General features: G+C 33.0%; 1 pseudogene; it reads right to left on the bottom strand.

The window, feature by feature from the left end:
- Positions 1-5676: 5676 nt before the first annotated feature.
- LOC138831881 (S-phase kinase-associated protein 1 pseudogene) overlaps positions 5677-27931 on the bottom strand; it is a 65544-nt pseudogene continuing 43289 nt past the window's right edge.

The raw sequence follows: 27931 nt of genomic DNA, 5'->3' as shown, positions 1-27931 counted from the left end.
GCCACATGACTGACAAAAAATAAATTAATTAAATTAAATTAAAAAGAAAAGAAATAATACAAATCCCCTCAATTATTTTATCCTATAATATGAAATGTTAACAATATCATTACTATTATTGAAAAGTACAATAGAATATAATTGCAACTTTTGTTGATTATTCTAGAAGCTATTCAGACAGCAAGACAATTATATAAAATCACAAGATAAAAATGGTAAAGGTAATATCGAACTTTTTTAAGAGAGTCTTTGATTATGTGAATGAAAAAGTCAGTTTCTAAACTACTAGAAATTGCTGGTTCCTAAATATACACACAAAAATAAATCTAAATAAAAATACCATTAAAGAATTAAATGTAGAAATGTCTAATATGTGTGTATATATATATATATATATACGTATCTGAAGTCTAATGCATTAGACATGTCTGATATGTACATACATATATATTAGATATTTCTATATCTATCAATACCTAGATATGTATTCCATCTAAAACCCTAAACTCCTGTAGCCATTTTGTGGAAATTGACAAATTGGCTTAAAAACGTGTGGTAATACATAGGAAAAAAAAATTCCAAGAATATCTTAAAGAATCAAAAATAAAGGTTTTACAATACTATCTAGTAGTAGAATACTAGTCATTTCATAAACAGGCATGAGCAGATGAATAAGTCAATGAAACAATGCAGTTTAGAAATAAAAACTGAACGTGAGTAGACCTTTTTTTTTTTGGTTGGTTGTGGGGTTTGAACTCTGGGCTTGGACACTGTCCCTCAGCTCTTCAGCTCAAGGCAAGAGCTCTACCACTTGAGCCACAGCGCCACTTCCGGTTTTCTCATGATTTATTGGAGATAAGATTCTCATGGACTTTCCTGGCCGGGGTTGGCTTTAAATCACGATCCTCAGATCTCAGCCTCCTGTGTAGCTAGGATTACAGATGTGAGCCACCAGCGCCTGGCATGAATAGACATTTGATTTACAACAATCGTTTCCATTGCAAATGACTCATCTACTGAAAAACTCACTCCTGACAGAGTAAGTCAATTTCAAGGTTTGCAATGCACAGGGTTGAGTCTTGTCTTCCTGAAGCCAATTTATTAATACTTCATACACGTGATTGTGCAGATTATAGTTAGACCTATAGGGTAACAACAGGTGCTTTCTATTTCATTCATTTGATCTTTATATCCTTTTGTCTTGGGGAAATTGTCTGTTTTTGTAATTGTGCATGTGTAAGAGTAGCTACAAGTATAACTTTGACTTAGACATGGTGTACACATATGCACAAAGTGCGCATTGTCAAAGGGATTCTCAGCAAGCTTCATAATGGCTTTGACATTCTTTTGTTATATATAATTACGTCTTTATTTTTGCTATTTGTCTTTTCTCAAAGCATCAAAAACCATATGAAAGGCATTGCTTGGAGAGAGCAGAAGCAATGATAACTAGCATAGTAATACTCTCTAAAAGGAGCAGTAAGTTGGTTGGAATATATGGACACTGAGTTAGATTTTTTTTGCACTTAACAGCAAGAGTCCAAGGGAAAAACCTGTATGTATTTCTTTTACTTAGCAGCAGGTGAGGCTAATTTGCTTAAGCCTATAACGTGAAGTCTCCTTTATTTCTCTTAAACAAGTGTGAGCATTTGCTTCCATTTCTCCTTCTTTATGACTTTGTGCCTTTTCAAGTTTTCTTTTCTGAAGCCTCTCTTTTCTTAAATGTTATTTAATTTAAGCAGTTAGAAGCAAAAACAGTCACTTTGGAGTTATCTTTAAACACAATATATACAATTTGACATTAATATATTATTTTTTTAATTCTAGGGATATACATTTGAAAAGTCATTTTTTAAGCTGGACACAATGCATCACACCCATAATCCTAGCTATTTGGACAGAAGACATCCTGACATCATGACTTGAAGCCAGTCCTGGACAAAAACAAGTTTGTAAGACTCCATCTCAAGCAATGACTGCCATGGTGGCACATGCCTATTATCCCATTTACAGGGGAATAACAATGTCTCTGAGCACAGAGGAAGGCATGTGCCTGTCATTTCCAACAACGAGGGAGAAAAGGGTGAGAAAATTGCAGTTCAGACCTCCCCCCAGGCATTAGGTAAGACAGGATATATACAACAGGATAAGCATCGTATAGATTCCATAAGTTTAAAAGAACTTTTCAAATCTATACAATAATATTGCTATAAAATCTGCAAAGAATAATGCTAGCTGTCATATTTATTAATAAACTGTGAATCACAGAGCTCTCTCATAATGCAAATGACTGTCATTACTTTCATAAAATATATGTTTACATATATATCACTGGCAGGATAAATGAAGGAAATCTGAATCCTCTTACTCTACCATTATTGCTATTTAATACAGCACATGACACTGGGTGGTTTAAAATTAATTTATTTCTGATCATAATATACGTTCAAAGTTAATATTTGTATAACTAAACAGAAGAAATGGATAACAACGCAGAAGATATGTTAGCTGTCTATCAGTTAAATTTTAATCATATGCTTTACTTACCATCTAAACTATACTTTTGGAATTTTTCAGTGAAGGAGTTGCAATTTTTCTTCTTTAACAAGAGAGGTGACCTCAGTAAGTGCTTGAAGGAAACATTTAGCACTGCAAAATTGCAAGAGCATCCCAGGAGAAAATGAACTGCCATTGATACAAATGCCCTTTATAGAACATGAACATCAAAACACATTTTTACTTTGGTAAAAGAATGAAGATAGAACTGATTAACTCCAAACTAATCAAAAGACTTGGCCAAAACACTAAGTGGAATAATCTCAAAGCTTTTTTAAAAAAAAAAAAAACAAAAGTAATCAAGAATCTGTACCATGCTAATGACTTTGATCATAAGATTCTGAAATATCTGTGTACTTAGTCAAAGGTGTTATTCCAAGATACAGATTGTCCTCAGCCTCTATTGTACTATGTGTTTGCCTTCCTTAATGACATTGGTATTGAGTGTGATGATTCTTTCAAAGTTACCAACTAAATAAAGTATTTCAGCAGATACAAGGCACATTAAGTCAAAAAATAAAGAGAAAAAAATAAATATACATCTACTTATTCAGGATTTTGTCTATATATATTGACAAATTTACAAATGATCACATGAAAATAAATCAGTCAAAGCCAGCAGCACTAATAAGTTGCAATTCTTTAGGACTGAGAACTCTTACACTCATAATTTGAAGCACATTGCTTCTAAAATGGTCTATTAATATTAAAATAAATTCAATTTACCTAACAGAAAGAAGGGATTTAAAGTTATCTACTTGATATTTGTTGATTTATGATATATTTTTGCTTGTTAAAAATTTATCACCATCTGAGTGGAAGACTTTCATGACTATGGAATTTCTCATAGTGCTCCCTTCCTACCCTTTACTTTGTGTGAACTACTTGTCGGTATTCACTTTCTCATGATAGAGTAACTGATTTTATTTCATTAATTTTTTTTTTTGGCTAAGAACTTATCAACTTTGAATTTCTTTTATACATGGGTTCTTGCTTTATTAACCTTGTCCTTTTTGTTTCTTTTTCTTTCTGCAGTACATGAGTATGAATGCATGACCAAGCTTGCATTACTAGACAGGTTTTCTAAAACTTAAGTCATATACGTAGTCTTTTGTTGAGCTAGTTATTCTTCAGACAGAAGCTCATTTCTTGATTGTCCAGTGTCCCTCCTACTTTGTATTTTGAACTTTGTATGGTAGCTGAGATAACAGGTTTGTGCCATCATCCCCGTTCAAATATAATGTAAGTCTTTTCTGCCTGGACTGGCCTCTAACCATGATCTTCCTGACGACAGTCTTTCACAAAGACAGAATTGTCTTTTATTTTCATCATTTCTGTTCTTCCTTCTTTATACATTGGAATTTTATTTTACAATATTTTGTTTATAATATTTATTTAAGGTATTTCTGCATGTGTAACGCAAACACTTAAGCACTGATTTAAGTGATCCCACACATTTTAGTGTATTTCACATTTCATTTAATTAATTGTGAAGTATATTTATGGTACTTTTTATGACTTGTCTATAGAAGTTTGGTGCTTAACTCCCAAAGGTTTTGAGACTTTATTGTGAATTTTTTTCCTGTTATTTCATTTCAGTGTCAGAAAACAGATTGTTTGATTTCACTTATTTGAACTTGACCTTGAACATAATTGAGAGTCTGAGAGTATCATTAGAGAAAGAATGCTAAACTAAAATGACCACTCTCAGATCTGTTAAGAAAGATTGAAAACAACTGAAAAAATATCCATGTGAAGAATTTCATGGGTACTGTTACTAATTAACCCTTTTTTTGTTATAATATGCTTTATACTAACTTGAATAGCATTTTTAGTGATTCCAAGTACCCTAAAATACTTAGGCTCTGAATATTGAAGAATAGTTTTACACTATGGAATAAGAAATAGAGAAAAAAATCATTAGTTTATATGTAAATACCAGTTGGATATTTAGAGTGATATTAATACATAGTGAGAAGAGAATGCAATCTAATACCCATCAATCAAAATCCACAAATATTTGATTTTATTAACACTTCCCATGATATAATTTGAAATATGACCTTTAATAGAATGCTATAAAGTAGTGATAGACTTAGAGAAATATATGTTACACATTCTGTATAAATAAGTACATAAAATTTAATCTTTTTGAATTAAGTGATTTTTATTAAAAAAGCAAACCAGTGGACCTGTTGCAACAATGAGAAGTACAAGTTGTCATGTCGAAAATGAGCTTCACAATGTTGGTTGGGGGGGGGAGGGGGGAGGATTGGGTGGGTGGGGGAGGCTGGGAAGGGATGTGAAGGGTAAACAAAGGAGGAGGCTGCAATGCTTGATAACAAATGTACGCATTATCCTGCCCATGTAATTGTAACCCCTCTGTACAGTATGTTTACAAAAAAATTATATTAAATTAAAAAAATAAAAATAAATAAATTCAAAAAATTGTATATGGAAACATGAAAAAAAATAAACAATAAAAAAACAAACCAGTTGTCTAGTTACATTTCTCTCCCCTCCAAAACTCAAATGAATTTGATAGTAACTGAATCTCTAGGCAATGTATTTAAAGTTGAGACGATTAAAATTAGTTGAAATAGAGTCCTCAGGGCCAATTAAGAGCCTTGTTTCATACATTCCAGTGGTCCTAGCTAGACTCTAGACAATATCCTAAAAACTCCACTAAGAACATTAATTTCAAGTAGTCTTTTTCCAGTTTTCAATTTGTAAATTAAAGATACATTTTGTTAATTCTATCAGGAATCTTATTGCAACTTGTTTTATTTATAATACCAACTTCTGCAAACTTAACTAAGGTTAACTAGACAATAAACTTGATTTTATAGAAAGAGAAATACTAAAATGCCAGTTACCACAGGGAACCCACAAGTTTTTTTATTCAGAGTAAAGAAAAGAGAAGCTTTCACTCTAACCAGAATAAACTCAGCCATAAGTATGGGATGTGCATTCAAACTACATATGCAGTGAGTTTGAATACAAACCCCACAATATTAAACTAATACAACTAATGTGCTGTTGGATCTGTCTCTTGTTTGTCTAATATTAACAATTATAAACAAAGCAGTGCAACTAGTATTTGGAACAATCCTTGTCACGTTACAGTGTCAGGCACATTTCACTTCTTTTCACACCCTGGTTCTCTTTGCGTACCTGGGTTTCCTTATCTTCAGTAAAGTCATTCTTGATGTTGAATGTTTTGAGACTCTCCTTAGGAGTATGCCCCTAATCATATTGACAACAGTCTTACATGTGACATCAAGCAAACCTTTGATGGTCTAAGTAGTTTTGCAGCCACAATAAGTCCTAAAAGTGTTTCTTGGTCAACTTTCAGGAATTCTTGGTCCTTAACAGGAATATTGTCTAAACTCTTTTCTTTGTTACCATCCTCAGGAGGAGGAGAAGGATCATCTTTGCCGTGGGTGCACCACTGAATGAGCTTTTATAACATGGCTGCATTCACATTTGGTAGAAGAACTGGGCAATCATGTCCTTCATCATCCATTCCCAAATCTTCCAACATGGTCTTGATGGTCACAGATTGTTTGGCCATTTCTATATCAACTTTAAATATTTCTTCATCAGAACTCTGCAACTCAATTGAAGGCAGGGTGTTTGGTCTGGAAAAGACAGAAGACGGGAGTCTGATGGGAGTGCGGCGCCATCCAGGCAAGGAGAAGAGTAAGATGAAGACAATGCCACTAAATTTAGTCTCTTTAGTCCACTATCTACAGGCAATGTATCAATTAAATAGAATTTAGGCCGTTTATTATGTTGACAGTTGATATAAACCCAGATTCTCTTATTCAGGTAATGTCAAAATGTAACAAAATAAATATTGGTGGTAAAAATATTTTTAAATTGTTTGTGTTACATGATTGTATCTTAAAACATAGTTTCTCAATCAAGTATTTGGAAACTTGATGTACAAATATATAAACTCTCTATGTGTGAGGCCTGCTACCCAACTAATGAAACAATGCAGAAAATGTCTTGTAGCTATCATGTATCAGAATACTATAGTTCATACTGGCAGATCATAACAGAAGCACACTTTCAAAATGATTTAAAGAAAAACCATAAGGCATGTGTGTTGTGAGGAAAAGGAATAGGAAGTACAAACATATCACAGGAGCCACAAATGGTAGTAGTTCTCTTTTCTTTCTTTTTTTTTCTTTTTTGTCAAAATCCCTCCATGTTATTTACCTCACTTTTATACAGTTAAAGGAAAGCTTACACAGGAAAACTTTAGAGCAGGAAAAGCTGGAATAAGTAAGCCTTTCCTTTCTTTCAGTTTAATGTCATTTTTTTCTGGATAAAGCATATCCAGCTTGATAGTATCCTCATGCTTTCCTCTTCTCATATTGAGTATTCAAAACACCTTTCTCAAGGTTGCTTAGGAGACATGGTGTAGGAAAATGGAAAAGATGACATTGAACAAGAGTCATTGTGCTCAAAAGTTGTTTCAAATGGAAACCTCTTAGTACAACTACTTAAAGATGACAAAAATTTTAGGTGGTTAAACTAAAAGTGAATTTAAAAAATAGAAAATTTAAATTGAAATTCATAAATGAGTAAATGTCTACCCATATACTTTAGCTAGCATGTGAAGTAACAACTTGCTAAATTTTAAGAAAACAATGGCACACTTAAACTCAGAACAAATTGAATATTATATTGTAATGAAAAATGAATGAAGCGTCAAGCAAAGCAAGTAATTGTGCTTTTTCATCTGCCCAAATGCTACCTTTGTAAGCACAGTTATACAGAGAGATGACTTTTATGAATGGCATTCATTAATATTGCATTAAAATAACAATGTCAAAGACAAACCTAATCATCAAAATAAATTTTTGCTTTAATTTTTAACCATTGTATTTTCAACTTTTATCATTGGACAAGATTTAATTCTTTGTTAACCTGGGAAAAAAAGCTATTTGAAAGGTAAAATTTAAATAGAATAATTTCATTAGCAACTTATACCCATGTAATTAATGAGGTAAGCCCTTTGCTCTTTGGTGGCTTACTTGTAACGGAGTAGATATGATGCAATTCATAAGAAACATGGGAAGAGTCATCAGATTTTGTGTATAAAATGGTGTTAAGTATAATAGTGTTATTCAGAGTGTACTGCCACCTACAGGTAAAAAAACAATGTATCCTATTGAGTAGCATAGGCGAATCCCTTAAAACTTACGTGACTGTAAATAAAACAAAACAAAACAAAAAACACAAATTAGGTCATATTTTGGAAAGCCAAATTGATAAAAAAAAATAGTGAATTTAAAAAGAAAAATCTCCTCGGAATCTGAAAGCTAAGCAAGATGTATCAAGAAAACACACACAAGTCATTCTAGACATATCTTTTCCAAGTGATCATAAATCAAATACTAGGAAGAAAATCGGACTCTATATGGAAGGCTGGATATAAATTTTGGATACATGTCAAATAAGAAGGAAAAGAAAGACAATTTTACACATATTTAACTGTATGAAAAGGTCTGCTTCTGAGACATGATATTAACTCCATGGCAGTGCTGATCACACCATAAATAGATCATCCAGGAGGCAAAGGATTTCTATTAGGCTGTTTCTGGTTCTAAACTCCCAAGTCAGAAGCTAAAATTGCATTTGCCGTATTCCCCAGAGCATTTCTTCTTTCTATCATTTCAGTCTTGGCTGCACTGACAGTGGAGTTCTGCACAGTCCTTTGCTTTATGAAAAGCTCAAAGAGGGTAATTGAGTACAAGGAAAGAAAAGAATTCACTTCAAGGTTATGTTAGACTCTTTAACCCTGAATTCCACCAGTAAGGAATGTGCTAGCTTAAAGCAAAGTAGAGCTAAGCAAAATAAATGAGCTCTTTGAGGTAAATGGTACATTTGTGGTACAGAAATTTCATGGAAGGATAGATGATACAGATGGGGAAGTTAGGAGAGCTGTTCTGTTTTCTTAAACAATATTGCATTAAAGTTACAACAGCCAGAATAAAAACTTGGAGAAGCATTTGTCCAATTTCCAATAACAGTATTCCATGAGTTTTTCTTGACTAATCTTTACATGAATTATATGAATAAACTATCTGCTGAGTAATAAGCAGTAATTCCTGATTAACTACATTCTGCTCTTCCAGAAATCTATTACTATGGTATCAACAGAATGACAGTCAGTCTATGACAAAAGACCAAATTTAACTGTGAGGGAAATACTAACTAATCTTTAGAATTTATCTAAGGCAAGAGGCTTTGTGCCTTTCTAAATTTCCACCAAATAGTTAATTTGCCACTAGGTATAATTTGAAAGTGAACTGATGTCAGTGTCCCAATTATTAATCAAAACAAGTTTTGATATCATTCATGTCCTGTTTGATCATTAAAAGAATTCTATTTTTAAAGTCTCTCATTTTGTATTAAAATCCAAATGATGACATCATGTTGGAAATCATACAATAGGTGATGCAATGTTCAATGTTACCTTTTTGGAACTTAAATAGACCTGAATGCACCAATGTTGAAAGTCGTGCATATTAAAAAGGCAACTCTATCCACACAGAACTCAATAGGCTTTTACTTCAGAAGAAATGAATGATTGTCCTCAGTAACAGTGCAAACAGTGAAAACTTTGCAGGAACTAGATAGCAAGCAATAACTCTGAGAACTTTATAATGGGCTCACAAGTAAGAGGACAATCTCATGGGCCCTGGTACACAATTAGGCAGTTGGGATACAGCAGAGCAAAAACTTCAGTTTGTCTATTACCCTAGAATCATTTGAAGATAAACAGGATTTAAGAGCAGCATTAAAAAGACTAAATAAAAAATAGATGAAAACTACAAATGTTTAACAGGGCATATAGTTATTTTGTTATAATGTTGTTTTAAATCCTGATACACATAACAAAGGCCAATGTTGTAAATATGTGCTTATAGCTGTTTTTATTAGGTGCATTGTGCAATTTTGTGAATCAATGCCACTAGTCAACATTCAGTAGCTACAAAATGAGGGATTAAATAATTTCAAATAATCCCATGGAGACATTTTCAACTTTATTTAATTCAGTGTATTTTGTTGGGATATTAAAGGATATAGGAGGAATAAAACACAGTTTATTATGTCCTTCTATTGTTTAATACTAGACTTTTAACTAGATGATATGATAATTTCCCTATCGATAGACATTTGAAAGACTTTCATATAGTTTAATTCAAACTACTCTTTAATTTCTACAAATAATGTATGTTGGTAGCATAATAGGAAGTAACTTCAAGGTCTCTAACAGACTCAGTAACCAATGGAACATTAAACTCTTTCATCTCATTTATTTTTTTGTATATAGACCTGGCACAAAAATATTAAAGAAACACTATGTTAAAATTAGACATAATTTTCTAGAGAAAAATCAGAGGAAAGGGAAATTTTTGTAAGTATTCTGTATTATTCATGAATTGAATGTAGGCAGTATTAACCATGAAAATGCACATTTTCCACTCATGAAGGGGGTTGACAATCCCATTTTTTACATAAACTTTGCATTTTATGTTCTTAGGCAGTGAAATGCCGACAGCTGTGCAACATTTTGAAATAATCCTTGTAATGTTTTTCTTGAGTAACTTCAAAGTTTGTCCTCCTGTTACCCTACCTCTGCATGGACCCATGTCATTACATATATCTATGAGAGAATTTTTCTGTGGATAACAGAAACAAATCTAAAATACCCTTCTCTTCTTTTACTACAGAAATCATAGAGACAGTAGTGCACTTGTGATCTACAATAATACTACTTGAATTCAGGGAATAAAGCCCTTGGGCATTTAAATTTTTTCCTTTTTCTGGTGGCATATGTTCACTATGGTAAATATTTAATTAAATTTTGTTGATGCTAGGAGAATGGTTCAAATGTTTTATTAAATTGATTATCGAATTGTACAAAGGAATTCCAGATGCTGGTGGTTCTGTTGTACCCTATGTCAGATATATAAATCCAGTCACAAGAAAAGGGAGAAGTCTCATTTTAAGAGGTTGAATTTTGGAAACTTTATTGGAGTGCTAGCTTCTGCAGGCAGCCAATTACAAAGACCTACAGCTAGCAAACTTAACAATTAGGAAACAGAACTAAGAAGGCCAGAGAGGAAAGAAAGAACAAAAGAAATCCCAACAAACCAATTCATCTCCAATGGAGAACTGAATTGGGATGCCATGATGACCGGAGAACAGCCAGGAGACAGGAGACAGGACACAAACATGTATAGACACGTGACATGGCTAACATTGCTTTAGCTGGTCTAAGCCTAATAGGGTCAGGACAGGGGGCAGGGTCACAGGAAGCTCCCAGTCCCACTCACTGGACTGACAGGTTCAGTAACCTATAGGCCAAGTGCCCACCCCTATCAACAGGGATTCAGGCATGCCCATTACATGAGGGTGGGACGTCCTTTCCCCCAGCGTGAAGACAAGATTCTGGACTCTACCATTCACCTTGTGGCCATTATGGCACAGGGCAGACCTGACCTCGGTACATCAGCTCAGGCCTGTAATCTTAGCTATTCGGGAGGCTGAGATCTAAGGATTACATTCCACGAGACTCTTACCTCTGATAGAAAAGCCTTAATGGCACTGTGGCTCAAGTGGTGGACCACTAGCCTTGAGGAAAAGAAGCTCAGGGACAGAGCCCAGGCCGAGAATAACCTAGAATAACCACTTGCCTGGGTAGTATGTTTTTAGAATATCATGGGATATACCAAAATCTTGCCTTGTCTATATGAGTAGGTCTACAGTTTCCTCCAACTGCTTTCACTTAAATATATATATATATATATATATATATATATATATATATATATATATATATATATATTGTATCTGTATCTTCATAGCAAATGTGATTTAACAAAACGTGCTTGTTTAATAGTTTATCCTGATCTCCCAAACAAAATAAACATTACTTTCTATGAGTTCTCAGTTTTGAAATCAAACTAAGGGGCTCCCATACAGCAATTTTTGATTATGTGCAATTGTCAAACATAGCTCAAGATCCAAGGGCCGCCATGTCCTCATTTGCTAAGTGGCTATTTCTATGAGATATGTTCCAAGTATATTGTCAAACTAAATGTGTTTTTCGCAAGGAAATTCCATCACTGTAATGGAAGAGCAACAGCAGAGAACAAATGAATTGTGGGTTTCTTTGTAGAAACCTTGGCTTCCATTGAGTGGTAACCCCCAAATACCAAAAGTCTTTATAAAATATCCATCCTTTTCCTATAAGGAAGCTGTCTTATACTAAATAAAATTACAACATTAATACCAAAGACACAAACCATTTCACTGGTCTCATCTCTTATATTCTGAATGTTATCTGTTAGCTTTTTCACTAAATAAAGGATTCATGCCAGGAAAATCTGGTTAGTCTTTCTACAAAGCAGGATTAAATGAGGATTAACACACACAAAAATAGGTCTTAAAAATACCAGTTTTCTGCTCTTATGCACTCTTTTGGGAGGGTGAAGATAAGGAAGTCAATTAACATCAAAAGGAGACAAGCTTAGGCAGGCCAAAGAGAATGGAGTCCAAGCCATTACTAGGAATTAAGAATGTAAAGAGAAATCCTGGTTTAACCTATAGCATTGCAACAGGTACAATAACATATAAGTATTGCAAAAATGAAAAGTCATTTTATTGCAATGAGCAAACTTGCTCCAGCAGAACAAAATAACGAATCAATAGCAAAAGCTCATATTCATAGCTTCCTCCAACCAATAAAGATGGAGCTGTGTTTGTACAACAATATTGAAAATATAATCTTGGTTTCATTTTGTAGAGTATTACATTTTCAGCATAGTGCTCATAGTTCATATTCAGAAAGTTCACATTGTGTCAATTGCTATAAATAGAATGTTATTAAAAAAGCAAAGGGTAATCAGTCACTTTAGCACATATGGGTTTGGTAAACTGTGTATAGTAGTTGTACTGCAGGGCGTTATGCCAACTAGCATTATAAAACATACTATTATGAATGATTCTTGTAATTACAATTAATTATATAGCAGGCTAACATTCTTTAATTGTGAAAGGGTAGTAATTCCTTTATACACTGATGTTACCAATGCAGCAAATTCATCTCTCCTAGTCAGAAATTTACTAGAAAAATCCATCCTGACAATGAAACTAAACCTATAGAATATTGTAATTGCTATTAAAATTCTACAAACTTGCTGACTTGTATTGTTTTGATTCTAACTATAATAGAGTTGTCTTTTTACAAGCTGCAGGGATTCTGAATTACATGTAATCAGATATAGTACCAGACTTTAATAACTGGTGTCAGAAACTAATATGCAGGCCACATAATGCCTGAACTATTTTTCAGCCACTGGGAGATGTATCATCCCAAATGGACTTTTTCATTTTACCACTGAAATTTTGCCATGTGGGATTGAGGACTTATAAAACAGAGTATATTTCTTCTGCATTTAAAAAAATGTGGAGGAATAACTATTAATGTCTGACATTGCAAATCAAATTGTCCTCAGACATTTGGACAAGTCTGTCTTTAGTCACTGTTCCTGTTGAGACTTCAGTGTGCCTGAGCTGGAGGAGTGTGATGGTTCCTAGCCATACTCAATGGATAAACTACCCAACAATTTAATATAGAGATGTTTAATGTAATACTTAAAAATAACTTAACTTTTCTATTATATATGGGCTCTAAGTTTACAAAACAGAGTATATGTAAACTGTTCTTGCATGTCTCATATTAGGGTTCACATTTATTTTGATTTTGCTCCATTTCTCACAGATCAATAAAATAATAGGATGTGGCTTAGTGTTTTACCACTTGATTACCATGTGCACAGCCCTAGTTTATTTTCAAAATATAATTTTACGATTATTTACATCATGTTTTACATTGTTACATGATATTTTGGGGGCATATGGATATTTCTAAAAATCATGTCATTTAACGTAATTAATATGCAGCTTATATATCAGTTTTTTGCTATGCCAACATAATTATTAATTACATACTAAGAGGGCTATTGTGATGCAAAATATTCCTTCATTATTAGTTCGAATTAGGTAGATTAAGATAATATTTTATTTAGTCTCTTTAATACAAGCTGATAATCTAGATACTCTATCTGTAAAACATCATGTGTTATATGAATGTGAGAGAGTATGTGTGGGTATGCATATTTGTGTATGTGTGTGTGTGTGTGTGTGTGTGTGTGTGTGCATACTTGTGTGTGTTTGTGTATAGGTGTGTGTCCTGGCCTTGAACTCAGGCCCTAGGTGCTGTCCCTGAGTTTCGTTACTCAATGCTAGTGTTACCACAGCTCTACTTCAGACTTCTTGGTGGTTAATTGGAGATAAGAATCTCAACAGACATTTCTGCTCAGTCTGGCTATGAACTGCAGTCCTCAGTTCTTACTTAGCCTCCTGATAAGTGTGGATTACAGACATGAGCCACCAGTGCTCAGCAGCATATTACATTTAAATATTGCCATAAAGGTTTTACTTTATCCTAAGGTCTTGGCAGCTCTGTAACCAAAAGCTACAGTGTTTATTGATACTCCAGTCAAGCTTCTTGACTATACTTTTACTTCAATGAAGGCCTAGACCTTTCCTTTCTCACTAGAACTATGGTGGAATCTTATGTCTAAGTTTACTTATCCAGGCTTTTTCCTTGGGGTTAGACCATGAGCAACCTACTTCTCATTATGTTCTGGCAGTCAATTCCATAGAGCATAGCTTTAGTACCAAACACAACTCTAAACCTTGTAGTATAATACCTTCCACAAATTTTAAACTCTTTCTCTCTCTCTGTATATATATATATATATATATATATATATATATATATATATGTGTGTGTGTGTGTGTGTGTGTGTGTGTGTGTGTGTGTGTGTGTGTGTGTGTGTGTGTGTGTGTTTCACAACTGTAGACCACTGGGTAACTGTATAATAAACAGTATATCTTATGATATTGTGCCTGAGCTTTGCCACAGTTCACAATCAATTTATCCCACTTTTCTTTCTTCTGTTGTTCATTTAGGACAGAAGACTGAGCAAGTGTGATAGAGTTTTGACATACACAATACAAGTCTACCTCATATTTGAACTTAGTTTTCTCTGGGAAGGTGGCTCAGTGGTAGAGCGCTTGCCTTGCATGCATGAGGCCCTGGGTTCGATTCCTCAGCAACACATAAGCAAAAAGAAAAAAACTCGGAAGTGGAGCTGTGGCTCAAGTGGTAGAGCGCTAGCCTTGAGCTGAAGAGCTGAGGAACAGCGCCCAGGCCCAGAGTTCAGGCCCCACGACCGGACCCCGTCTCTCAAAAAAAAAAAGAAAATTGACATTCATTACTCAATTTTAAGTATATAATTTCTTTTCTATGTCTTTGTAGAGACACAGAATAAAATGTTTGTTAAATTTCTTTCTGTGTACATAAATAATGGCTAGAGGTAGAAGCAAAGAGATGATGTTGATAGTAATCAACATCAAGTGTTGCTAATAAAAACAATAACTAAGAATATTACATTGAAAATATATTCCAGGATGAAACAATGAAGGTTGAATTTAAAAAATGTATTCTATAGAATATGTTTATTTTATATTTATTGTTCTGTAACATATGTTTATTCTATAGAATAAATCAGATTCTAAAATCTTTCATGAAAATCTAATGCCCTCCTATTCTATTCATTCAATATTTTATATAGATCTATTTTGTTTTTGTTTTCCAGTTATTACAATATTACTAATGTAAAAAAAGTTATTTGGTCTCTTTCAAGTTTACTTTTTGATGTTACATTATAATATCAAAACTTTTCATAAATTTTTTTTCATAAATATTTTTATTGTGAAAATACCATATAGAGGGTTTACAATTACATGGGCAAGATAATGAGTACATTAATATCAAAACTTTTCTTTATCTTAATAGAGCCTTGTCTTTCAGGACACAAATTGAACAAATTAGCTCAGTGTAATAGTTACCTAGCCTTATGCTTAGTTCAACAGAAAGCATATTCACACCTTTATGACTATCATTTAAGTGTGAATGTATTATAGCAGCAAGTCCTTGCATCCTTCTTAATTGATTCATAAACTTGCTGTGTTTAATTCAATTGCAGGTTGTAGTTTATGACCTTTTTGATATAATGGGGACTGTCTAAGCATCAATTTACATCTTAAATTATGTCTCCATATGACTCTCTGTCTTTTTAAAGAGAAATATCCTTTCACATTTTAGTAATTTAGATTGCTAAATGTGATCTCCAAGAATATAACATATTATTTCATAATCTACAGTTATCACTAATATTTCCCATCATTAATATCAAAGAGGATAATAAGCAATACCCTATATTTATAGCACTTTAATAAAGTTAAAAGTTGTTAACCATATCCTTACAAAGTAAACAATGTATACGGGAGAAAAATAACAACTCCTTGGACATAGCAGGGGACTGAGGTCACAAGAACCCATCACCCTGAAAAGATTTAGATCGATAGTTACCCCTGTATTTTGTTCGGGGAGACCTGGGGGACCAGAAGAGATAAATGGTAATTTACAAAAATTTCTGGAGAAGAAATCAGGACTAATATGACAGCATGAGTACTTCAACTCAAGATCTCCACTTTTAAGGATCGTAGCATTGGGAACTATGGTCTCACTGGGAAACGTGGGAAAACATTACCTCTTTACTTCATATATATGGTCTATGTTTTCCTTGTTAATATTTTTGTTAACTGGTTCATAAAATATAAATATGCATACTCATGGTGAAACACATGGTATCTGTTGGAGGTGTACATTTTAATGTTAAAATAATTTTAAATATCCTTGAACATTTGTCATCTCTATATGGTAAAACTTCCTAAATACATTCTTCTATCTTATCTTTTAAAATGTCATTACTTTAGTTTCCATTTATCATCTTCTTGTGAAAATGTTCAGTGCAGATTAACTATAAAGACAATTCAAGTAATGAAAACAGAAAACACAGAAATTTTATTAAATGGATATGAAGTTAAAAAGCTAGTGTCACCAGTGCTGATAAAAATCTGACAAAGAACACAGCTTCAGGAACTGTGAGTGAGGGGAATATGAAAGATGGCTGCTAGAAGTAGACAATAGAAACTACAGCGAAGTGGCAGCCCCATTGGTAGAATTCTAGCGGCTTGAGTCATGTTTCTCTCTGATCTGAAGAGTGGCCCAAAGGAAACTTCCGTGGCTAATTGCCATGAACAATGTTTAATTTAATAAAGTCACAGCTGCAGAACTCTCCAATAGGGAAATCTCCTGAGTTCGCATTACTTGAGGGTTTGATATCCATAAACGCACAACATTCTTCTGAGTGAACATGTACGTTTAGTATTTAAAATTAAACATTCTTCTGAATCCATGCACCGAATTCAATGAGTTTGAAACTGGATTAACCTTTAATTTCTGAGTAATGCTATTTTGTAGTTTCAAGGTATATATGTTATAAAGTCTGAAAAATAAAATAAAAGCTGAGAACCATTGGGCATAAGAATATTGATGGTTTTCTATGTACATCAATCAGAAAACATGGTAAAAATTTATAGAGATACAGATATAGATATAAACTCTCTTGTTAATGTAATCAACATTATTGTTTCCCCACACATAAAACATTGTCTGGCTAAGAGTAGATGTAAAACAGTGCTTTTTGATCACATGAACAAGTTCAAGAACCATATAGATACACAAATAATTATGAAAAAGAAGTTGGCAATCATTTAAGCCCATTCAGTACACATTACTGATATTTTTATAATATCACTGAAAAATAATATCTAAGCATACATTTAGATGAGTAAAAAGTAAATTTCAAAAAGTCATTGCATAAGAAAAACATCAGGTCAAATTTTCTATATAGAGTATAGAGTAGTTTGGGAAGAGTGTGTTTGATTTTTCCTGTCATAGAGTTAGTATTAATTTCCTCTATATAAGTGCATTCTTTTGCTTGGTACTTTGGTAAAAATAGTCAAGGTTAATTAAACAGTAGAGTTCTTGACAAAAAACAAAGTTGACAAAGGTATTTCATCCATTGTGAGCTTCATATCATGATAACTAATTGAAAGCATTTCTTTCCAAAATTTCCTAATTCAAAATCAGTCATTGTCTTCCACAGTCATTGATTTTAATAGAGAGAAAAGCTGAATGGTCATGGAGCCATTGAAAGAATAAGTATAAAGATAGAAAAATGTGGTTTAAAGAACAGAAAATGTACTAGTTAAAACTGTCTTCCATTACCCGGATGAAGGGTAATTGTAAGAATTACATATAAGCAAGAAACATAAAAAATAAGGTAAGACTGTAGTTAATTCAGTAATGTTTTAAAATTTATGGAAAAGACAGTAGATGTGACTATGTATCTATTCCCTATTAATCTGGAGTACAGAGAACAAGAATGCGCAGTTATTTGGTCCATTTTAATAATGGAAGTGAGTTTGTAATCTGTGGCATAGAATGCTTTACTTGAGAAACATAAATTTCTTGAGAAAACACCACCATTCATTTCTACAAAATATCAAATTATTTACTTAAGATGCAGCACTATGAAACTAATTTTATTATTTTTTCTTCTAGATTTTGTACTCTGTGAGCAATGCTTCATACTGTTCCTGAAGCCAACAGTGAAGGGGCATAAGACTTAAGAGAATGACAGTTGGGAACATGTGTTATATTTTCTGTGTTTTGGCCTTAGTTTCAGAATGCAGCTCAGTAGTTCACAGAGGAGATTGTTGTGATGACTAATTTAAATTGTTAACTAGGTCATGTGGTGCCAAGGTATTTGGTTAAATGTTTCTGGATGTTTTTTTTAACACAGTTATTTCTAGAAAAGATCAGCATTTGGGAAAGGGTATCAGAAATCCAGATGGGCAGCCTGAAAGAGCAAAATATGTGGAAGAAGTTTAAATTATTTCTGTGTTGGTTGAATTGAGCTGCACATGTTTTCTCCTCTGGGTGATTCTGGTTCTCAGCCTCCCAGACTTAGGCAAAAACCTACACTACTGGTTCTGTGGTTCACATTTACACTATAATTAACAGTTGTCCTTGTTTTCTGGGTTGTAGATGTCAAAAATAGTTTCAACAATCATAGAAATGATGTTATATTGGTATATAAAAATAAATGCTTATAGGTGTATGAATGTGATATCTTGGTTGTTCTGTTTTTCTTGAGAGCCTGTACCAATTATTTCAAGGTATAATTCCATATTTATTTTGACCAGAACTTTCCAAACTACTATTGATAATGCAGTAATTTATGCTTATTTCTGTTTTTCATTTCTCACTAATCTGTGTGTTATATGTAGATGTTCAAATGTTCTAATGGATGAATTATTACTAGTAGTATTTGGTCTATTTACCAAATATTTAGTCCTACTCATGCATCTGGATGCAGGAACAATAAAAGAATAATTGAAACCATGTCGACATAACTTTTCTCTTTCATTTCAGTCTTTTCTTTTGATAAAACTTGTGTAGAGACACCACAGAACACAGCCTAATTATAATATTTTAATTGACGTTGGCAAAAACAATTGCACTGAGATAGTCACAGTACAATCATTATCTAATATTCTTTCTCCCAAGGAATTTTATAATAGAAATCATGCATACATCTTCATGAACTTCAGGTAAAGTAGAAATTTTTTCAGAATTTACATTTCTAGTTCTGGTGTTTGTGGTGTATGTGATAGAAGATGGTTTAGAAATCAGCTATGAATCCAGCTTTTCTTGGACTTATTCATACCACTTCTGTATATAACTGTACAGAATTTGTACAGAATAGGTTAAAAAAATGTAAGCCTTCCCTCATTTGCTAAGACTTCAGAATTTCCTCAATGCACAAAGTCCAAGTAAATACAACTTAGATATAACTTCATACTGACATTACCTTTGTAGAATAGAATTACAAGAAAATGAGGGAAAATATTCCATGGTTCTTATTAGTTAAAATCATTTCTTTTCACTTCTTATAACTCTTCAGAATATTTTATATCATTTTCAGCCTCAGCATGTTTATAATTTATGATCTATATGTTTGCAAAAGCATAGTCACACACTGACTGAATATTGCGAAAAAACTATGTGCATACATTCAAATTTCAAATATTATTTCATGAAATAGTTAAATGACAATCAGTTAGTCATCAATTCTATGACCATGAATATAAAGGAATATTTTCCACTATTAAAATCTAAAGTTTAATTTCTGAAGATAGAGAACTATTTTTATATGGTAACTGTGGATGGCCAATATGTTCTGTGATGCATTAACATAAGATAATCACACCACGCCTTTGGCCAAGAGCTCAGGTACTTACAAATCCTTTTGAAATATTTTTCTTTTTTTTTTTTAAGACTATTTGTCCTTTTTTATTCTTTGAATAATAAAGTTCAACGTCTTTCAGTAAACTGATCGTCACTATATTTCTGTTATTTCAGATTGGTTTGATTGATAGTTTTCTACTATTTATGAAAACATACACATATACAATTTTGTAATTTTCAGTTTTCAAAATTGATGAGTCAAAAGAGTAATCAAAATTTTTAGTACCTAATACTCTTTTTCATATTCAACAAACATGAGAAATCACTGTAAAAATATGAAAAGAATCTGATAGACAAATGAATTACATGTGTGAATGAGCTGAGGATGTTGTAAAAATTAATTGAAATTGTTTTATGAAAATGAACACTAGTAAAAAATACTTCATTTTCATGAATAAATCCCATTTGGAATGCTATATTTTTGTTAACTAAAAAATTTATAAGTACATCAAGTGTATCCTTACAAATATGTTCAATTAAATTTCCAACATTTTAAAATTATTTGTGAGACGTTGAATATTGCAGAAATAGCTCATCTAAAACTCTAAATTTTTAGATAGTTTTTGATATTCTTCTAGTTACAGCAATCAAAATTTAATATATCAAAGAAAGCAATAGTGAGAGGAATGATAAATAATTTGCAGCTTTAATAAAGAAAATGCTCTTGAAACAAATTTGCCCAAATTTAATTTTTTCCAAGTTTAATCAACAGTGCCACCAGGTGGTCAGATTAATGCAGAAAAATATTACTTTTAAAGTGATTTAATACCTGAACAGTTTGTTGGGCTTTGAATACCACACAAGAAAACAAGTACTCTGTGTACCTGTATTTAATGCATTGTCACCTAAAATTTTCTTTAGTTAACTTCCATTTCTTTATAGTTAGCTATTATTAGTTACCCAATTTTATTATTAGTTACCCAGTTTCATAAAGACTTGGTAAAATGTGACTCCCTCTTCTCTTGTAAACACAAATCTCACTTTATTCAATTAGTCAGGTTCAAATAACATATAGATGTCAAGAGTTAAAAAATGTAACGTACAAAACACATCAGTGATGATTTAGTATATATATTTTCTTCTTGCTGACATTATCCCAAACGTGATTCTTAATAAATACTCATGATTGGAACACACCACCTTAGCCTACCAGTCATCCTGGCTGCAGGAGAATGAAGTGAATAATTCATGGTGTATGCCACAAAATTAGGAACAATAAGGGAATGTAGGGCCAAGGCAAGCGTAATGCTGAAGGGAGTAGAAAGAGGGTGAGAATGTTGAAGGGGATGACACAGATCAAGATGCATTGTATACATACATTGTTTTGTTAAATGGCAAAAAGTTCAATACATACCCTACAAAAAGTGAGGGAAAGGGCGTGTTGGGAAGGAGGGGTGAGAAACGGTGAGAGCGGTAACATTGATCAAGACACATTGTATGTATAAATTCTCAAGATCTGTTACTTTTGCTGGTGTTCTGGCTTTCTCAAAATGAGTAGCAATTATAACAACACTTTCTGCCAATATTAGTATTTGTCATGAGCCCTGAGCCATTCTCATATAAACATTTGGACCCACGTGCTATCTTTCCTTCTTTATGCTGCCTTAGATCTGACATTCAATCTCCTATACTAGAAATCCAGCCCAACTATCTGCGGAGGGTGGCCTGAAAAAGAAACTGGCCTCCTATATTTCTGTCCCTGTTCTTTGATCTTGAGTTGTCATCGCAGAAGTAAATATGTTTCTTGTGTTGCTTTCTTCTGTGAACAGTCTGGAAGTTGTGTGTGGTCTTCCAGAATAGCTGATATCCAGAGCGTTATGATGATCTAGTTCTAGAGAAATTGTGAAGCACAAACACCATGCAGAAAAGATATTCTATTGTTCAATATTTTCTTTAGAAACAACAATTAGATTATATGTCCCATGATATTTTCACTAATATCCTAATTAGATGCCCATTTCAATGGGGAAGAATATACAGAGCAACAACAAGTATAAATATACTTAAAAGAATTTTGTTGCTTTAAGAATGGCTCCAGCAGCAGCGTTGGTGATGTTGTTCCTCTGGAACTCCAGACACCTGGATACAAGTTGATACTGAGCTCCAGGCCAGGCTGAAAAAAGTTAGCATGATCGTCTCTCAAAAAATAAAGATCAAAGTGCTTTAAGTGTGGTTCAAGTGTAGAACTCTTGCAAAGAATACCTAAAATTCTCGGTTCAGTACCTAGAGTAAAATAAGAAGTAAAATAACACCTGTCAATACTTGGAAACTTGTGACCCAGAATCCTGAAATATTGTTATGTAAGCCATTAAATTCTAAGAAGTTGATAAATAATAAATCCATGGACTGATGATGGACAGTAAAAAAACCAGCATGTCGAAAGATTTGTCAAAGGAACTGGTTAAGTCTTGATTCTTCCCCTCGCTGGGTCAGAAAGAATCCAGGGCTCCTGTAAGTCAGAATAGCAGAGTCTTGGTTTTGTAGCCAACTTGCTACAAAGTTCTATACATTGGTGTTTCCCAAACATTTTGGAGCACAATTCTAGAGAATTAGAGTTTTATGGCACAATTTACTGAATTGGATGATTCTCTGTCACTAAAGTATCATCCAATTCAGCCCACTGAGAAAATGGGAGGCTTTGAGCCCAAAGCTTTTAACATCAAAACCAATGTAGAAATTCTTATCAAGTAAATTTTCAATAATAAGTGATATTATTTTTCCCTAGTAGAAACTGAGCACTGAATCATGAACATGTCTTGGCTATGTACAAATTATAGAAATGTCAAATGGCAGGAGGAAGGTTGATAGGAAGTCTTAACGACTGTGCCAGAGGATTCATAGGGCACGTGAAATATCTGTGGTCTTGATCTTAAGGTGACTTGGAGATTTGGCAAGCAATAAATTAAACCTAATAGGCACAAACTGTAAGAAATTCAGGAAAGGGAGTTGGAGTGAATTCATATGTGAATGTATAAATGGGCCATAGAAAACATTCTAAGATATTCCTGTTCAAACTTAAAGCTTCGTTCCAACAACATAAGGCAAGCTATCCACACATTTTTACACACAATTATCTTTGTCAAACTGGATTTGTGCCACGTCAATGTTCCATTACAGAAAAAAGATTGAATTCATGGTGACTTTTTCATGTAATGTGGGTCACTGGTAAAAATAATAACTTGGCTAGTTTCATAAAATTAGAGGGTTCCAAATCAGTAACATACCAAATTAATAATAAACCATTTAACACAGACCCTTGAGGGAGACCAGATGTTCCTGCCTAATTAGAGAAGACCTGACCCCGTATGACAATATATTTCAATTACTTTTAAAGTGAGCATAAATTCACTCGATGTGGTTATACCAAAGGCTAGGCATGCACTTTCAGCATGAAGGCAACTTCAGTGAAAACCCAAATGATGAAAACAATGAAAGAAAGTCAATGATACTATAAAGAAAGGCACAAGACTCCCTCTCGTCCTTATGGAATACAGAAATCAGGTTGTCTGTTGCCATCATTGTTGAATGATTCAAAAACAAACAAACCTCTAAATCAACAGTTGAGCAATAGCATCAGGGAAAAATCACAAAACACTGACTAATCCTAAGTGTACAGATTAGAATCTTAAAATCAAACACAATAACATAAACATCATGAGTTTTTAAAAATCCCCCAAATTATAAAATTGAAAATGTTAAACATGATTAAATCAAATTCTCTGATTTTAAAATATAAATAATTTATACAAACTCTCCCTGAAACTTGACAGTGAAAAACGGACATAGTGTTAAAATAGGAAAGAACCACAGTAAGAAATACAAAATTAAGCCATACTTGAAAATTTCAGAACAACAGTTCAAGAAACACTGCCCTTTATCAATCAAATATTTTTCTTATATTGTGTGTTACAATGGCAGTTCACAAACATTATTTGCATTTGTTTATAGCTGCTACTGGACTATAAAGTTACAGAGTTGACAAATTGTGGCATTATTACAGGAAATAAAAAGTTTTCTAATTCTTAGCCTAAAAGAAATTTATAATTTTGAAGACTCAGAATAAAATTACTAAATGTATTAATATTAAAGAAACTGAGACAATAAGAAAATAATCACAAATGAGTAGAATTCTACTTAGGATTAAAATTGCCAAAAGAATACAAATAATTATACCTGGACATGATTAATTAAAAAAGCAGTCTAATAGTCACACAGAGAAAATAAAGGAGGATATTCTTAGGAAAGGATTGCAAGGGCTCAAATGCTATGTGCATAAGATCATATAAAGATGCTTATTGAAATGAACTCCCAGAAATGGAAGAAGTTTTTCATTATATTGCTTGTTGTCCTTTTATTTTTCTTTCTTTTCTTTTCTTCTTCGCTTTTTCTTTGGTATATTCCCTTCTGTCCCTGTTCACGATTTCTGTACCCTTTGTCTTGTATATAAGGTTTTCTCTGATTTGGGGAGATCAGGAAGGACAGAAACGGTGAGACAAAGGGTGAACCAGTACAGCAGTGAATCCCACTAGACACTCTCTTGAAAATGAACTGTACAACTTTGAATGGAGGGAAAACAGGAGGGTATAAACTGGGAGAGAATGAGGGAGGGGGTAACACTGTTCAAAAGGAAATGTACTCCTTACCTAAATCACGTAACTGTAACCCTTCTGTATATCATCTTTACAATAAAATTAAAAACAAAAACAAAAAAAGAAACTATATCCTTTATCTTTGCTCTCTAGAAAGTTTTAGCGATATCATGGTTTTTAGAAATTCTCTAGTGACAGAAACTTCAGGAAAAGAATCAGAAAAGTTCTGAAGATCACTGAGAACGTGGAGATAAAGCACAGAAATCAAGGAAGTGCTGGGTGAGAACTCCAAGGATGCCATATGCCCAGAATGTGTACTGAATAGGCAGTTCTCAAACTGTAAGAAACCACAGCCACCTAGAAAAGCCCTGGTGGATGAGAAGCCATGTAAAGAGAGAGCAAAAGGGAAGAGGAAGCCCCCAAGCACATTCCAGAAGTGGGTTCCTCCAGCCTTTGTGGGTTTACTGGTCAGGAACAGATGACCACTCTGCAAATTCTGAGTCCACACTTTGATGACGAAAACAAAGGCTTGTTTCACCCACAACGTTTTGGGTTAGTTTGTTGTACAGCCATTAGAAGTTGTAACACACATTGTTGGGGGAAGTTTTATAGCAATATGTTTCAAGAGTATCTACTTTCTTTAGTGTTGCTCACACGTGCATAAAGAGGATAAATGAGAATGAATCTCTTGGAAGGAGAAGCAAATAAGCAATGGAAATTGCTTGAAGAATGGAGAATGATAGAGGTGGTTATTCATACACACACACACACACACACACACACACACACACACACACACACACACACACACATCTGCCATGTTGGATCAGTTAAGTTTTGAAAGCTCTTTTTTCTAATTTTTGCTTGATTTTTAATCAATTGCTACCTATAATAAAAAAAACTGACTCTGAAATTGTGCTTCTGCTGGGCAAGTTACTTACAAAATTTTAATCTAAGAAATAGATAATCGTTAACTCAGACATTTTGCTTTATAAGGCATATAATAATAATTTAATCTAATGATAACATCTCAAATTTCATTTATGGCACAGAAATTTGTGGCATAAAAATTTTCCAACTGATTTTTCTCCACGGAGTAGATAGCAAGTAGTTTAATTATTGATTGGAGAGCTAGTTCATTATCTTTTGATCTCTCATTTGGGGAAAGCTCAAATATAAAATACAATTTTACATGAACACAAGGAATATTCCAGGAAAACAGATTAAAAAAATTATTCATTAGGGTAATATGAAGATTTTCATATACTTTTGCAATAAAGAAATAAAATTTTAGCATATAAACTTATATAATTGTTCTAACAAATTATATTTTCAGAGAAAAATAATATATGTATATTTAAAAATAGAAAATTTTCTTTCACATAAAGTATTTTCTTTTCTTATAATCTATACCTCTTGTTCTGAATATTAGTTCTACATTTTCCCTTTCTAAGCATTTAAAAAATGGCTTCATTATGTTTCTGAGAAACTGCCTAGTTTTCCAAAATGTGTCTTCATATTACACTTTTATGCCACTTTTTACAAAAATATTTAATGAATTAATATTTTAGTGGAATTTGTCCCTGAATTGATAGCTACAAAACCATATTCTTACCATATTCTTTGTTCTAATATTAAAAATTTTAATAGCTATTGTCAGTAGCATAGTGATCATCATTGCCAGTTTTACAACAGTTTCAGAAATGGGAAGCATAATTGTAAAAGCCCTTTCTTGTCTTCAAGTTGAAAGAAAAGCTAAGAAATGAGAAGTCTATTCAACATCAGAAACACAAATCAGAGCAAAGCAGTAAATGCAAAGGTATTACAGCCTATTTTACTGTCAAGAGTTTAGAGACAACAAATGATTTTATAGTTTCAACTGCCAACACAACATAAGCTTAAATTAAATGATAGATCTGGAGAGAAGTGAGAATTGAGGGCAGCTCAAAATTACAGTTACATAATTGAATAGAAATCTATTTCTTTTACTTCTTCATCCAAAGTAAACAAATTGCATCCACATTATGGTTAAGTCAGATTGGATAAGGTAATTTTCTCTGAGAATTTTGCAATTGGGAATACTGTAACTGGAGGGAGAGAGGCAGATATACTGCATTGTATTGAATAGAAAACCAGTTTCCTGTAGAACAAGTAACCATATCTATCAGAAACAATTTCATTACTTTTGAATAGAAGTTAATTTTCTAGATTGGATGGTGAAATTGGAAGAGCCATTGTGTCTTTCTCATTCCTGGTATAGATGACTTTTGGCAAAAGTCTTCCATTTCTCACCACATGGCCTTCTGTAAAGCTTCTTAAGTGCATTCAAGATATGGCATCCAGCTTCCTCCCCAATAAGTTATCCCAGAAAGCAAACACGATAGAAGCCCCAAAGTCTTACAGAATATATTATGACAGTCTTGTGTGCCCATAACTTTGCATAAATAAATAAATATATCTAATATGCATATAAATAAGAATAGATAAATTAGATTGTACTTCTTAAGGAAGAAGTGTTGATGAACAGATATATATATATATATATATATTAAAACTATTATAGAAGAATTACATAGCAAAAGTTCTTGACTGTAACAATGTTTACAGTACTTTAGTATGGACAATGAAAACAAGAGGTGCTATGCTTGTGCAATAAAAATTCATTATTGAAATGCTTCCTAAGAGAAGGTTAAAAAAAAGTAGATAATATGAAGTGTCTAGGGAAAAATGATTTCAGAAGTTAGAAGTTAAAAGAACTTCATGGTTACAATGGAGAAGTCTTTGGGCAAAATCCTTTGGTGTGCTGATGTAGACTTTCATGTCTCCTTTCAATGTTAATTTTGGAGGTGTAAGAGATATATGAAAGAATTTCTTGGGTGCCCATCGCCATATAGAACATCATATTTTTAAAATTCATTGGCATAATCAGTACCTGCTTGTTTATTAGGACAGAAATACTGAAATGTTAAGCATTTGCCTGGTTGGAAGTAGGGATCAAATCTGTAGCTTTGGGGAAAAAATTCTCTTTTATGTACCAAGTGTTCTAAAATGAGAAATATGTACCAGTAAGTTTCAGGAGCTGATTTCTGCACACAAGTTATTAAGTAAAATCTTTAGAGAGGAAGTCTTCCTCTCTCATGTATTCTGATTATGAGTAGAAGAGAAATATTATGAGGTTTTTATTTAGAGTTCAGTGGATGTCTTACCAAGTAGCAAAAATTGTAGTACACTTATACTCTAATTTGGTTGTATTTGGAATATCTTGTAAGTCATTCCATGAAATAACTTCATTCTTTGTAGAATAAACTATATTCTTGCAGTAAAGATATATATCTTAATCAATAATAGTGCCATACAGAATAAAGTAGGACTCTAAATAGCATTATGGAAATTGTAATTGTGTAAT

This window comes from Dipodomys merriami, unplaced genomic scaffold (assembly GCF_024711535.1).
Source record: "Dipodomys merriami isolate MVZ:Mamm:240054 unplaced genomic scaffold, mDipMer1.0.p SCAF_2, whole genome shotgun sequence".
Taxonomy (NCBI): Eukaryota; Metazoa; Chordata; class Mammalia; order Rodentia; family Heteromyidae; genus Dipodomys; species Dipodomys merriami.
Note: the sequence above shows the minus strand (reverse complement) of the source record. Positions and strands in the feature narration are given on the sequence as shown.